Source organism: Vipera ursinii (assembly GCF_947247035.1).
Source record: "Vipera ursinii genome assembly, chromosome: Z".
In the NCBI taxonomy this organism is placed as follows: domain Eukaryota; kingdom Metazoa; phylum Chordata; class Lepidosauria; order Squamata; family Viperidae; genus Vipera; species Vipera ursinii.
Window position 1 is genome coordinate 104,906,767 of NC_139517.1, and position 16,627 is coordinate 104,923,393.

General features: G+C 39.3%; 1 protein-coding gene across 1 annotated transcript in view; it reads left to right on the plus strand.

Annotated features, from left to right (window-relative positions):
* Positions 1–16,627, plus strand: part of CUBN (cubilin) — a gene marked incomplete at its 5' end in the record, with an annotated part of 213,224 nt that overhangs the window by 100,928 nt on the left and 95,669 nt on the right.

The following is a 16,627-nucleotide window of genomic DNA, read 5'->3' on the forward strand; positions in this document are numbered from 1 at the left end:
GGGTTTGGATCTAAAGGGGTATAAGGTGTTCTTGGATTGTGCTGTCTGCAAAAAATCCAAATCTAAAGCAGCAGCAATTTAAAAGCGTGCTACACGCCTGTCAACCTGCATTTTTTATTTGGCACACATTGACATAATGGGTCCTTTTACACCAACAATTGGTGGTAAAAGATATTTCTTGACAATTGTTGATAATTACTCTAGATATGGATATGTATTACCTATGAAAGAAAAATCTGAGACCTTTCAGATCTTTAAAGACTTTGCTGCTCTTGTATATACTCAACACGAAGTCAGCATCACCAGAATTCAGAGTGATCGCGGTGCTGAATTCATGTCTCAGCGTTTTCAGGACTGGATGCGTAAGAATGGCATACTACACCAGACCTCAGCTCCTTACACTCCGGCTGAGAATGGAGTTGCAGAACGCAGAAACAGGGTTCTGCAAACCATGATGCGTTGCCTACTTGAAGATGCTAACCTCAGTCTCCCATACTGGGGTGAGGCTATTAAATATGCTAATCATATCATCAACTGTACTTGGAGTAGTGTAATAAATCAGACTCCTTATTTCATGTTATATAGACACAAGCCTGATCTCTCGCATCTCCATATTTTTGGTTCATACGCTATGGTGAATATTCCTTTAGCTCAAAGAAGGAAAGGGGGTCCTGCAGCAAAAAGAATGAGATTTATGGGTATTGATGATAATTCAAAATGGAGCAAATACATCGACTCTTCTCATGTAATAGTGATTTCACAATCCGCTACTTTTGAGGAAGATGCTGACTGGTCCAGGATTCATTCTAACGATCCTGGAGTTTATTTTCCTAGTGATGCTGCTGCTAATGCCACGCAGCCTGATGATCAAGATTCACAGGCGAATGTTCCTTCCATGAGTTCTTCTCAACCTACTGTTCCATCTTCGCAAGCCGCCGATGCTGCCACTGGTGACGATGATGAAGACAAGGACGAAACAGAAGAAGAATGGACGGTTGTTCCGAGATGTTCCAAGAGGACCACAAAGGGAATCCCTCCAAAACGGTATTCGTGGCAAGTAACGAAAGCATCTTTACCTTTGATTTGTAATGTTACACTTCCTCCTGAGAAGTTCACACAAATCAAACATCTTCCTGAATCAGAGCAAGATAAATGGTATGAGGCAATGCAGTCTGAAATGGACAGTCTAAAGAAACTTCAAGTGTTTACGCCTGCAAGCCCTCCAGCAAACAAGAAAGTTATTGGCACTTGATGGGTCTACAGAATTAAAAAGAAGCCAAATGGTGAGTCGTTGTATAAGGCCAGACTTGTAGCCCAGGGTTTCTCTCAACGTTATCCTGAGGACTATACAAATACTTATTCACCCACAGTGTGGACTGAGAGTGTGAAAATCGCCTTAGCCACTACAACTATCCTTGGTTTAGAGGTTTTCCAGTTTGATGTTGAAACAGCTTATCTACACGCTGATCTAGATGAAGAAATCATGTGAAAGGTCTTCCAGGTTTCCGACAACAGAAAGGGGATACTTGGTTTCTACACAAAAGTCTTTATGGTCTGAAACAGTCTGGTTTAATGTGGTACTTATGTCTTTCTGACAAACTAAATTCAATGGGCTTTATTAAGTCCGAAACAGATGAATGCGTGTTTACTAAAAGATCTGATAATAGGTATGAGATAGTTCTTGTTTATGTTGATGATATTGTTTATATTGGTCCAAATAAGCAGATGAGTGAGATTTTTGCTAAAGCTTTACAAAAGTTTTTCACATTGAAGTCTTTAGGATATATTAACACTTATTTGGGTGTTCAAGTTGTCAAAACTCAGAAGGGGTTCAGTCTTACACAAGAAGATAAAATTGAACAACTATTGCATCACTGCAACATGAAGGATGCTAAAACAGTGAGTATACCCATGCAAACCGATTTTCACAACTTGGCATATGAACCAAGTCCTGAGTTCAAAGATCAATCACTTTATCGCTCAGTCATTGGGTCGCTGTTGTATATTAGTAGTTGGACTAGACCCGACATTGCACTTAGTGTTAATCTCCTATCATGACACGTAGGCAAGGCAAAACAGTTTCATTGGACATGTGTTAAAAATTATTGAGATACTTAAAGCACACTAAAAACATGAAGTTATTATTAGAACCGACACATACTGACTATGCAGAGTTATGTTGTTATGCAGATTCCGATTGGGCGAGCGATAAGAAATCACGTAAAAGTACTTCAGGTTATATGCTATTTTTAAATGGATGTCCTGTTTACTGGCATGTGCGCAAACAGAATTTTGTTTCTTGTTCATCTACTGAAGCTGAATATGCTTGTGTGTCAGATGCATGTAATTCTCTAACATGGTTTGATGCTTTAGTCACAGATATCTGGACACAGCCAATTCGACCGATCACTGTGATGGAAGACAACGAATCTGTGGTTTAGATATCTGACAATCGCTTTACAGGTTCTAGGTCTAGACACATTGACATCCGTTATCAAAATAGTAGTCGTAGTCAAACAAGGTTTTGTTAAATTGCAGTATTTGCCTACACATGATCAGATTGCTGATATGCTGAACAAGCCACTTCCTGCAGCCCAGCACGAGTATCCGAATAAGAAAATGTGTCTTGTTGCTCTTGTCTGTACTTTTTCTACAGTTTCAGCATTGTTTTGTATCTTGCTGGACCAGTATTCTAAGTGTTGCCTCACTAGTACAGTATAAAGCAATATTATCAAGTCTGGTGATCTTGATACAATTTTCATACTTGACAGACCTGATACAATCTTCATACTTGATATCCTTGTGCCACCACTTTTACTCAAAAAGGCTGCTTGTGCCATTTCCCGAGGCCCGTGAACCTTAGGGTAATGATTGTCCCCATGGCCCTGGTCTCCCCAGGATCTGCCTCATGTCATTTATTTTGAGGCTGTGTTCTCTTTCTATTGATAGGTCCCTGCAGCCTACCAGAGACTGCTCTGGGTCTTGAAGTGCCTTCTGAGAATGCTCTTTTATATTTTCTGCAGCCTCCAAAATCTGTGCAAAAGCATTTCTCCTTCTTGGGCGATTTTTAGAGAGTCTACAGGCTGCACAAGAACACCCTTCATTCTTGTGTAGCCCATTCAGTCTGCAAAAATTGTGGAAAAACATGGCTTGTTTTTGAGAATAATTGTCAGTTATTGATGAAAGCAAAGTGTCATGCAAAATATTATTACATGTTACCTTTAACACATGTGTCTTAGATTTGCCGTTCTACTATAGATGCTTGTCTGATTAGCTTAGTGTTAGATTTGCTATAGTTTGACATACAGCTTGATATACATACATACAGTACTTGATTTTAAAAGAGATATTTGGAACAAATGCATCCAGTGCAACTGTTGGTTAGGGTTTTTGAAAATCATCATTTATGCTTTTTTTAAACAGAATACAGAGTTGAAAGAGACCTTGGAGGTCATTCTAGTCCAAACTCTGTACCATTTCATACAAATGGTTGTCCAATCTCTTCTTAACAACCTCTAGTTTTGGAGCACTCACAACGTTTTCAAATCAGCATGTTGCACAGGCCACTCTTACAAAAATCAAGATGCCACAGGAAGATACAGTCAACTCTGAGTCATTTGCTTCTTGGTCCTTTTATTTGTTGCAGTTTCTAAGCAATTTTGGCATAATAAGCACACAGCAGTCATACTTAAAAGGAATTTTGGAAGTCATTAAAAAAGAAACCAATTCTCAAGTTTCATCAGGAGTTTTAGAGTCACATCCCAAACTTTCTTTTGTAAACCCAAGACTTATTTTGCCTTGCAATCTTTACCAAATCCCATAGTCTTTTGAAGTGAACTAAAGTTCATGACATATCCAAGTACTCTTTATATCTTTCTTATAATTTTATGTCTCTATGTCAACTTTTGTTTAATAGCAGCAAAGGCAGATCTTCCTTTCTCCCTGCAGCCAAAAATATCTCTAATCCCACCTTCTGATTTTGCAGATAAATACCAGTAGAGCAAATATTTTCTAACTAATTTTTACAGACAGTGTATCATTTCCTCTGCAAAGGGAAATTTAGTTATTGTGTCATAATATGATTAGGCTACCATCTGGCTTCATTTTCCTGTCTTTGATATCCATTTGTTTGAAAAATAAGAGCTATTCCTGAACTGGACAAGAATAGTTTTAGAGCACCTGCTGATAAAAAATCATGGACATGTATCATAGATATGAAATATGTATGTGTGGTAAGCATGTCTAGCCTTCCTCTTACCCTGATCCTGCTAGTAAGAATGTAATAATTCATCATACTCTACATTTTATTTGAGGAGCTTCTGTTGGATTCAGTGTGTTAAATGTGACCACTTTGTGCCTGTGCCATGATAGGTCTTCTTGGTTTGGCTGAATTAGTGTGATCCAATAGATCTTTAGGTCCCTTCCTTCTCTGCTTCTTTCTATTCTTTCCAACTTAATGGAATGTAAGAAGGAAACTAAGTAAAGCAGCTTAGAACTCCGTCAGTCAGTCAGCAGGGATACTTTCCAAAACCTAAATAGAACTAAACCAGACTTGCTATTGGGGAAGAGCCCATCGAAAGTGAGATCAAGTTTGGAAATGATCAGGACATGCAGAGAAAAACGTTACAGAAAACAACCACAACCCAATGGACTCAACTGAAAGATGCAGTTGGGAAATGATTCAGAATGTTGCTGAATTTTCCATTCTAAGGCCAGTTCTCTCTTTGCTTCTGATCAAATGTCCCAGAATGGAGTGCTTTTAACAAGGTTGAAATGACCTCCAGAAATCATCATTATATGATTATATGATTTCTTCATGAGACTTTTCTACAGACAGATGTCTCTGCCAGTAGATCTTGGAATTAGTTGCCAGAAAATGGCTTCAGCAGCCAAGGGGATTTCAATTGTCAGAATGATTTTTGTTTTACTTATAGTAATTGTGTCCAGGCAGGAGGAAGGTAAATTTAACTTACTTATTCAGCAATACAGCTATAAATACAATGTAATTTCAGACAGATTCTCCTTTTTTAATCAGTGCACATCAAGTTGATGAAAGCTGATTTGCTTTAAATATTCTTTCAGAAGAAATAAGGATTATAGAGAAATTATCATGAGTGGAATGTTGAGGCATTAGAAGATGGCAGAGGACAGAATCTGTTTCATCCCATTCTTTTTTTCAGAATCTTGTCAGGCAGCTTACAAATAACTCTAATTTTAGACTCAAACTAAAGTGAGTCTAGGATAATTGGCGCAGCCACTTCATCCCAACCTCCCCACCCAGGCAACCCACCATGTTTGCCCTTCCCTGACCCAGCCGCCCTGGCCACTTCATCCCAGCCCCCCTGGCCACTGTGGTCCTTCCTTCCAGGAAGCCCCTCCCCTGAATCTCCTCCCTTCCTGCTTTGTCCCAGGCGACTCACCATGGCGCAAATTGCCCTGGCTGATATGCCGCATGGGAGAATTAGCCATGTGGGACAGTTCCAGGGTTGCAGATGCTGACACTGCCACACCCACACATGCCTTTCCCTCCCTCTTGAGGAAAGACTCCAGCCTGCCTGTCCCGGAGGATACAAGTAAGGGCCACCCTCACAGCAAGATCGTGCCCTCTCCCTGCCCACCTCATAAAGGCAACTCTCACCTGGCCAGCCCAACCTGACTCCTTGAGAGGCACATTTTTTCCACATGCATGGCACAAATGCAATCATTTTTATAGCAGGCTCTATGCTGCATTGCATGTGGTCTTGCTATGCACACACACACCCTCCACAAGACACACATCACCAAGAATGGCACCACGGTATGTCAGGTTTCTCCAGCCACATCACCCAAGCAACAAAATCTTAAATTCACAATCCACACAAACAGCCTGCAAAGGGGGAGGAAAGAATGCCAGCAAAAGGTCAGCCCTGTTCCTCAAACCACTTTCTCAGTTTCTCTACTGCCTTGAATTTGAGTTGACCCAGCCAGCTTCTCATGACCACTGCAGTTTCGAAATAGGTTAGGCTAACAGAGCCTTGTAGGACCAGCAGCTGCTGCTGGTTGGCCTTTCATTGACCTGAGTTGGGTGGTTGTGCAAACACACCCACCGGTGTCTTTGTGGGCACTCTCAGCTTTGGAGCTTAGTGAAAAAGGCAACAGAAAAATAAATCCCCTATAGAATTGAAGCTGGACTGATGGTCTCCTGATGGGCAAAGTGGGTTAAAATGGACTAGTCACCTTACCTCTTTTTTTCTCTCTGCTTTTGCCCAGGTGGCCAGGTGGCCTGGAGTCTTTCTTTGGGAGGAGGGAGGGGGAAGTGTGGACATGCAGCTGCAGCAGCACATTCTATGCTGCATAGATAATTGTCCCATGCAGTGAATTGTCTTGCTGCAAATCTCCAAGGGGGAGGGGGAGAAGTACTAGGGGAGAAGTGGAGGGGGAGGGAAGCAGAGGAGGATGCAGTAGGTTGAATGGGGTGGGGGAGTTGGTGAAGGGCCAGGCGGGAGGGCAGGGACAACCACGATAGGTATGCTGGGGTGGGAGGTAGAATGAAGCTGACGGGGACAGGTGGCTGCGGCCAATTGTCCAATTCTGAATTCAAGAGTAGTACAAGATTCAAAGATAAAAGGTAGCTAAGTAATTTTACTAAAGAAACAAGCAATTGCAATACATTGAAAAACAGTTTCTTCAAAGGCTAAACGTCACTATATATGTATGCTCCTAGTATTTAAACCCTAAGCAAAACAATTTATTTGTTGTCTTGCCTTCACAGTATTTTAATGGTTTTCCATGTGTGAATTAAATATGAAGGAAGGCATAGAAATGGCAGGCTCAAAGTGTGAGGTTAAAAAGGCCAAAATGGCAATTATGTGTAATTGTCCCTAGGTGTACACAAAGCTTAAATAAATCCTGTCTCTGACACATATACAAAGTAAGCAGGACTTCATGACACTTTCATTATCATGATCTTGACGTGGTAATGTGTTTTTTGTTTTGAGATTACAAAGCATGAACTTCCAGAGAAGTTTCAGCTTGATGGGAAATTGTGCAACAGAAAGCATCAGGAGTAGCAGAAATACATGTGCACATGGACAAAGCTTTAGAATCGTAGTCTGAAGCACTTCTTCAATTTTACCAGTTCCTTTCATTAACGTTTATTTTTTAAAAATAAATGAAATCTTTAAAATATATTTCAATAAAATTGGGATCTTATTTTGTCTGAGAAAATAATTTCTCTATAATTGGAAGGTGTAGCACAAGATTTGCCAAACACAATTTGCTGCAATTAGATGTCACAATTTTTCCACCCGTCTATTCCAAATGTCAGTAAACCCCATTTTCTTGCTAACAGGATGGAGTCACTGGAAGATATTTGGCTAGAAATGCCTATATTTACACTGAAACATTCCCAGTTCTTTCCCAGAACCACAGTGCATTGCTGCCAGAATATTCACACAGTGGTTTCCTATGGAACTAAGCCACAAAAAATGTAGTTTGTTAAGAAAAGCTGCATAAATTCCAAAATCCAAACATTTATTTTTTGCTGTGAATATTCATTTAAATTCTGCTGGCCTGAAGATAGGCTTGCAAACTTTGTTGTTGTTGTTGTTACTTGCGAAGTCGTGTCCGACCCATCGCGACCCTATGGACAATGTTCCTCCAGGCCTTCCTGTCCTCTACCATCTTCTGGAGTCCATTTAAGCTCACGCCTACTGCTTCAGTGACTCCATCCAGCCACCTCATTCTCTGTCGTCCCCTTCTTCTATTGCCCTCAATCTTTCCCAGCATTAGGCTCTTCTCCAGTGAGTCCTTCCTTCTCATTAGGTGGCCAAAGTATTTGAGTTTTAGCTTCAGGATCTGGCCTTCTAAAGAGGAGTCAGGGTTGATCTCCTCTAGGACTGACCGGTTTGATCGCCTTGCAGTCCAATGGACTCGCAGGAGTCTTCTCCAGCACCATAGTTCAAAGGCTTCAATTCTTTGGCGCTCAGCCTTTCTTATGGTCCAGCTTTCACTGCCATACATTGCACCTGGGAAGACCATAGCCTTGACTATACGCACTTTTGTTGACAGGGTGATGTCTCTGCTTTTTAGTGTGCTGTCTAGATTTGCCATGGCTTTCCTCCCGAGGAGCATGCGTCTTTTAATTTCTTGGCTACAGTCCCCATCTGCAGTGATCTTGGAGCCCAGGAAAATAAAATCTGTCACTACCTCCATTTCTTCCCCATCTATTTGCCAGGAATTGAGAGGGCCAGATGCCATGATCTTGGTTTTCTTAATGTTTAGTTTCAACCCAAGTTTTGCACTCTCCTTCTTCACTCGCAACAAGAGGCTCTTTAGTTCCTCTTCACTTTCTGCCATTAGAGTGGTATCATCTGCATATCTTAGGTTGTTGATGTTTCTTCCGGCAATCTTAATTCCAACTTTTGATTCATCTAGCCCTGCCTTTCTCATGATGTGCTCTGCATATAAGTTAAATAGGCAAGGCGACAGTATACAGCCTTGCCTGACTCCTTTCCCAATTTTGAACCAATCAGTGGTTCTGTGTCCAGTTCTCACTGTTGCTTCTTGGCCCGCATATAGGTTTCTCAAGAGACAAATAAGATGGTCTGGTACACCCATCTCTTTAAGGACTTGCCACAGTTTGTTATGATCCACACAATCAAAGGCTTTAGCATAGTCAATGAAGCAGAAGTAGATGTTTTTCTGGAACTCCCTAGCTTTCTCCATGATCCAGCGTATGTAAGCAATTTGATCTCTAGTTCCTCTGCCTCTTCGAAATCCTGCCTGTAGTTCTCGATCCACATACTGCTGGAGTCTAGCTTGTAGAATTTTAAGCATAACTTTACTAGCATGTGAAATGAGTGCAATGGTGCGATAGTTTGAACATTCTTTGGCACTGCCTTTCTTTGGAATTGGAATGTAAACTGATCTTTTCCAATCCTGTGGCCACTGTTGAGTTTTCCAAATTTGCTGGCAAATTGAGTGTAGCACTTTTACTGCATCGTCTTTTAAGATTTTGAATAGCTCAGCTGGAATACTGTCACCTCCACTAGCTTTATTGTTGCTCAGCTTTTCTAAGGCCCACTTCACTTCACATTCTAGGATGTCTGGCTCGAGGTCAGTGACCACCTCATTGTGATTCTCAGGGATGTTAAGGTCGTTCTATAGTTCTTCTGTGTAATTTTGCCACCTCTTCTTAATCTCTTCTGCCTCTGTTAGGTCCCTGCCATTTTGGTCCTTGATCATGCCCATTTTTGCATGAAAGGTTCCTTTCATCTCTCCAATTTTCTTGAAAAGATCTCTGGTCCTCCCTATTCTATTGTTTTCTTCTATTTCTTTGCATTGTTCATTTAAGAAGGCATTCTTATCTCTTCTAGCTATTCTTTGGAATTCTGCATTTAATTGGGCATATCTTTCTTTTTCTCCCTTGCCTTTCGCTTCCCTCCTTTCCTCAGCTATTTGCAAAGCTTCCTCAGACAGCCATTTTGCTTTCTTGCATTTCTTTTTCTTTGGGATGGTTTTGGTTGCTACCTGTTGTACAATGTTGCGAACCTCTGTCCATAGTTCTTCAGGCACTCTGTCTATCAGATCTAATTCCTTAAATCTATTTGTCACCTCTACTGTATATTGAACAGGGATATGATTTAATTCATACCTGACTGGCCTAGCGCTTTTCCCTACTTTCTTTAATTTAAGCCTAAACTTTGCAACAAGAAGCTCATGGTCTGAGCCACAGTCAGCTCCTGGTCTTGTTTTTACTGACTGTATAGAGCTTCTCCATCTTTGGCTGCAGAGCATATAGTCAATCTGATTTCTGTGTTGACCGTCTGGTGATGTCCATGTGTAAAGCCGTCTCTTGGGTTGTTGGGAAAGAGTGTTTGCTATGACCATCGTATTCTCTTGACAAAATTCTATCAGCCTGTGCCCTGCTTCATTTTGTACTCCAAGGCCAAACTTGCCTGTTATTCCAGTTATCTTTTGGCTTCCTACTTTAGCATTCCAATCCCCCATGACAATAAGGACATCATTTTTGGGTGTTAGTTCTATAAGGTGCTGTAGGGCTTCATAGAACTGGTCAATTTCATCCTCTTCAGCTCCGGTGGTTGGGGCATAGACTTGGACTACTGTGATATTGAATGGTTTGCCTTGGATTCGAACTGAGATCATTCTGTCATTTTGAGGATTGTATCCCAGTATTGCTTTTCCTACTTTTTTATTGACTATGAAGGCTACTCCATTTCTTCTGAGGGATTCTTGCCTGCAGTAGTATACCTGATGGTCATCTGAATTAAATTCACCCATTCCTGTCCATTTTAGTTCGCTGATACCTAAGATGTCAATGTTTAGTCTTGTCATCTCTTGTTTGACCACGTCCAGCTTTCCTTGATTCATGGATCTTACATTCCAGGTTCCTATGGAGAAAAAATCTTTACAGCATCGGACTTTCCTTTCACCACCAGACATATCCACAGCTGAGCGTCCTTTCGGCTTTGGCCCAGTCGCTTCATTCTTTCTGGCGCTACTAGTACTAGCCCTCTGCTCTTCCCCAGTAGCATATTGGACGCCTTCCGACCTGAGGGGCTCATCTTCCAGCGTCATATCGTTTTGCCTTTTGGTACTGTCCATAGGGTTTTCATGGCAAAGATACTGGAGTGGTTTGCCATTTCCTTCTCCAGTGGATTACGTTTTGTCAGAACTCTCTGCTATGACCTTTCCGTCTTGGGTGGCCCTGCACAGCATAGCTCATAGCTTCATTGAATTACGCAAGCCCCTTCGCCACGACAAGGCAGTATAGATAAATTTCAGGAGCATAGTAAACAGAAGGAAATGTTTATTGATGTATCTTGAAAAGTAACCCATTAGGTAATGGCCCAATTTAATGGCTGACATTCAAAGGAATAGATCCCAGAAGGTAACTGAATAAATAATGCACTGAAAATGTAAGTTAAATTTTTAAATTGAGTTTTAAATTCTAATTTTCCGTAGCTATATTTCTGTACATTTGATAGGGGCATCTGCAGCTATCAAAAAAAGAAAAAAAAAACTTGTTGGCAGTAACCATGTGATCAAAACCCCATCTTGACTTTTTTGATCACTTTAGGAAAAGTTCCTGCATTTGGCCTATGGGTTCTCTTTTAATATTTTATTAATGCACCAATCTTATTGTTCAGTGAATGCTCTACTTAATTTATGGAACTTAGTTCTAGGTGTTCGTGCATGCAATTCTGCTGATCCTTATTATAAATATATGTTAACTGTGTGTTATCAAAGAGTAACACTGTTCTCTCAGTATTCACAATAATAGATTATTTAAAGTACACACAACAAATTGTTTTTTAAAAAAACTTGAAAAGCAACATAAGCATTTCAATGCCAGCAAGTAAAGGGGGAAATCAATATTTTTGACACATTATCATAACAAGCAGATATAAGATCCCAGGTTCAAGATGGGGGCGGTATCATCTCCTGATACTGAAAAAGTATATAAAAAATACTCTCTCTTAAAATCAGTGCAGTCATTGCAAATATGAAGAGAAAGTGTTTTTGATTAAACAATAATATTGTCCTAATAACAAAGTTAAAACTATCTCATGTAAAATAAAAATATTTGAAAATCACCATTAGAACAGAAACAAAAGTGGTATTTAAATTGGCATTAATGGCTAAAACAAACTAAAAAGTTGTAAAGGTCTACCTGAAGCTGAAGCAATTATTTGACCCTTTCAGGCAAATTGCTACAGTTGGGCACTATCACCAAAAATCTATTTTCATATCCCCATCAACCTACTCTATTTCTAATAGGACATATAATATGACTAAGGAAAGAAATTTAAACTGCATGTAAGTCCTCTATATATGTTTACTCCAAGTAGAATTTCATAATGAATTTCATTCATTAATGACTTGAACTAGACAAAGAATCTAATTTACACCTGATAAAAATGGTTTAGCAAGATAGACAAAATGGATGGCATGAAGTAGAATGGTGATATTTTTTGCAGCAAACAGTGTCTGAATATTCTTCTAAATAGGAGAGGCTTCTGTGGGGCAAACCTGAGGGAGGTAAGGGAACTTCCACTACCCTTTGAGGGCAATGCTGATGTGACCGTCAATGAAATTGAGTTTGACACCCCTAACTTAGACAATGCATAATACAAGAGATGCTACATGGAGCTAAGCAATCACCTTGTATTACTTTTCAAGATAAGAAGCAAGAAAAATTATGCCCAAATTTAAGATAGTGATATAGGGATTCTTGATGCAAATGGAATCGATAATGAGTTCTCTTGGAAACACATTTATCACATCCATGGATTTTGTAGAGACCACTATCCTGCATCTTTTTTTAAAAAAGAAAGAAAGAAAAGAAGCAAAAACAAGAACAAAAGAAAATCTACTCTTTTGAAAGGGTACATGAGCAGAGTAATAATTTACCAAGCTTATAGTGTGAAAGTAGCATTTAAAAAAAATCAGAACCACAGAGAACGTTGATTTTACAAATAAAAAAGAGTACTCAAATAATTTAGTATGGCAACTATGTCAATTAAGGAAGGCAATCCAATCACTCAATATGTTAACAAAGTTAAGAAGAGTAACAGATATAAATGCTTCTATATTTTTCCTTAAAGATCCACAACGTATTCAAATATATTCCTGTTAACACAAATTGTTAAATGAACAATTTACACATCTCTAATAGAAAATCACATCAATTTTCTTACAATACAAATAAAGTGCTTAAAGTGTTTATGAACAGGGTAACTTTATAAATAGAATATCGGTGCCAGAATTATAAAAAAATAAGGCAGAAACGATATGTGAATTGTTACTGTAAGGACATATCTTTGAAGTGAAGTTTTAAATACTTCAAATACTAACAAAATGTAGTAAATAATTAGAATAATACAAGATAATTATTTTTGCTTGTACAAATAACAGAAACATAAAAGCTCCACATTAAGTATCAGATATGGATAATCGCTATACAAACCACTGTGATTTAATTTCAGTAACTTTTTTCTTTTACAACTCTCCAGCACAACCGAAAACAAATTTTTCTTTTTACACCCAGCATTTGTATTCAATTGTATTCTACTGAAAATTGATCTCCAGATGTCTGCAAGCTTGTTTCCCCTGTGAAATAGGCATCTGTTTCTCTTCCTCATTCTCCAGATGTAGCGAATACATCTAAAATTTCATTTGCAAGTACTGCATTTTTGAATGTAAGCCAACTCATGGAAAGTTCTGGTAGTTTTGAGGAGGAAAAGGGTAACTATCAACAACTTTCCATAATTCAGCAGCCTCCATTAGTTAGTAAATTCACATTAATATGAGGTACTGTATTAACTGCTTTTTAGGAAACCCACAGTTCCTGGAACTGGAACCTAATGGAGCTGTGACTAGATTTAAAAAAATAAGGGAAAACATGCTAACCCAGCTTTGAAAACTCCTTTCAACCTCTTAAGCCAGACATGTCAAACACAAGGCCCGGGGGCCAGATCCGGCCCGTGAAGTGGTTTCATGCGGCCCGTGAAGCCATCCTGGAAACAGTGAGGGAACGGCCCCCACTGCCTTGGCCCTGGCCCAGAGACCCTCCTTCTGCCAGAGACCCTCAGATCTGTCCCACTCCTGCCCAGGCCCCCATAGGCACCCTTGATGGGAACAATATAGAACTGGCCACGCCCACCCAGTAGGCCATACACACTATAGCCACACCCACCCAGTAGGCCATGCCCACCCAGGCCACACCCACCCGGCCCCTTGAGGGCAACCGCAATGCTGATGCGGCCCTCAATGAAATTGAGTTTGACACCCCTGTCTTAAGCCAATTCCAATTTTGTCATGTGGCCAAGAAGGAGGGGTACCTAGGACTGGATAGAAGGTGCTCTGAGATTTTTTTTCTTTGAATCTTCTAGCTGAATCTAGTCCATTTTTGAATTTGAACTATTTTCAGTTGACTTTTCCAGCCTCACAAATTTGGACTTGTTCCCACCCTAACTTTCAGAGAGGTATCCTGCTAAGAGACAGATAAGGATACGGAATAATAGAGTTGGAAGGGACATTGGAAGTTTTCTAGTTCAATCCCCTACTCAAGCAGGAGTCCTTCTCATTCCAAAAAAATCTCTTCTTGAAAACCCCAATAATGGAGCACCCAGGACTTCTGGAGACAAGGCATCCATTAATTGTTCTGTGATCTACTTTGACAAACACCTTATTGAAGCCCAGGTATACTATTTCCACAGCATTTCCCTGGTTTATTAATATAGTCACTTTGTCTAAACCATGGGTCTTCAAACTCGGCCCTTTTATGACTCATGGACTTCAACTCCCAGAATTTCTCAGCCAGGCATGCTGAAGTCCATGAGTCATAAAAGGGCCGAGTTTGAAGACCCCTGGTCTAAACTGTGAATTCCAAATAGTTTTTTTCTAGCCTTTTAGAAAGAGACTGGAGAACCATTTGTCTGAAATGATATAGGGTCTCCTGCTTAAGCAGGGGGTTGGACTAGAAGAGTTCCAAGGTCCCTTCCAACTCTGTTATTCTGTTATACTTTCATTGTAGTGAAGAAACAACAACAGCGAAAAGAAAACTTCATAAACTCTTCTTTACAACTGTGAAAAGGAAGAGGAAGGGGTAGGGTAAGAATTCAAGGCTTGTCATATGTCATTCACCCTGGAGAAAACTTAGATTTCTTATTATGTCTGAGCTAACCTTTGACTTTCTGTTTGATGTTTGTTAGCTGCTGAGAAGCATAAAAGTCAGTTGGGTGACTTTGAGCCAGTCTCTCTCAGCCCAACCTGCCTCAAAAGGTTTGTTACTATGAGAAAAATAAAAGGAGGCATATTACTATATGTATCTTTGTCATTACTTATAAAGTAGGATTTAAAAAATCTAAAAATAAAGAGGACACGATTGGGAAAAAATGCTTAAATAAATTTATATATTGTTTACATAAACAAGCTGTCCCAAAACTAGTCCCCAGTTATGTGGTGTTCTACAATTCCTCATCGTCCCCTAGTCAGGATGGGTAACTGACTGGGGAAGATGGAAATTCTAATTCCACATATCTGGAGAATGTCATGGTGGAAAAGGCTGTGATAAAATGTGGACTAGAGTTCCAGGCATGGATTAGTATATAAACCATGCATATTTCTCGAAGAGCAGCTGTATATTGTGAAAATGACATAACCTAAGCCATATCTTGGAAGGATAACAGCTTTCATTCTGCTCTCATTCATCCAAAATTAAGAAGAAGCCATGTCCTCCCAGGAACTCTCCTCCATACTTTTCCAGACTGAGTCAATGATTCATGCCTGCTTAATGAATCAGATTTGGACATATGTTAGCAGGGCATGGATCTCAAACATTTCTTTTAATGTTTGAATAGGGGGAAAAAGGAATTTGTCTCTCGAGACCATCTTTGAAATAAATACAGTCAAATTACAGATATGACTATTTTTTCCTCCTTATGTAAAAAGCAGCAGACTGGCATTAATAATGACTCATTGAAAATATAGTAAAGTAAGGAAATTCATTATGTGCTTTTGTTAAATGAATACATTGAATTTTTTAGTTTTTTTCAAAATAGTTTTAACAGCAGAAAGCTAAGATGCGAAGAGACAACACAACTTCTAGATATGAAAGGCAATATAGAAAAACTAGAAGAGTTTTATTCTAGACAAAGAGAAATTTAGAGAGAGATTTATAAGTGAATGAAATGGATGAATATCTGTTAGCAAGCTTGCCATGGCAGACTTGTTTATCACTTGTTACATGAACATGCCTCAATCCCTAGTTTGAGAGTAGGCAATTAAATTTCATTTTTGATGTGTGCCATTGTGCCCACAGTAAAAAAATGACAATGAAGATTACCTTATCTCCTCTCATCTCATCTTATCTTAGAACCGCCTATGGAGTGACACCACATATTCTCACATAACAGACTTTCCATTCTAATGTGAACATCTCTTTTTTTGAGTCAGTATTTCTATTACACATCCATGATGAAACTTGTAGAATGAAGTTCTACCTATTGAATCTTTGCTTTAAATTTTCATTTGTTTTGATTTCATATAAAGAGATATTTTAATATCAATCAGTCAATCAATTGATTAATATCTCTGAGTTACTTTTCTGCTCATAATCTTCCAAAGCAACTAAAACTTTTACAGTGTTAGTAGTATAACCTTAAGTAGGTATAGCAGCAGGGAAATGGGCAACTAAGAAATATGAAATATAAAATTAGAATTAATTCAAAAAGCTAAAATAATCATAGTAGAATACTGCAGCTATGCAATCTATTATCTGTTTGTTAATCAATAATCAAATAAATAAAATTTGACCCAGCATGTCCACCTATGCTGTGATCAGGTATGTTGTTGCCAGTCCAGGGTACTGAAAGAGCAAATGAATATAGGACTGCTTATTTGCTCTCTCAGTACTCTGGAGTGCCAACTTCATCTGTTAATCAGAGTGCCCACTAGGTGTATTTTTCTGCTCCACTTCAAATTATACTTTCAATATTAGGTTGCATTTCCTGCATATTTCAGATAGTGTGCTTTGGTTTATTGCCATTCATTGGCGACTTTATAAATAGAAAGGCCCATCAAGAAAGCCAGCGTTTAGCATGGCTCTAAAAATATTTTGGAG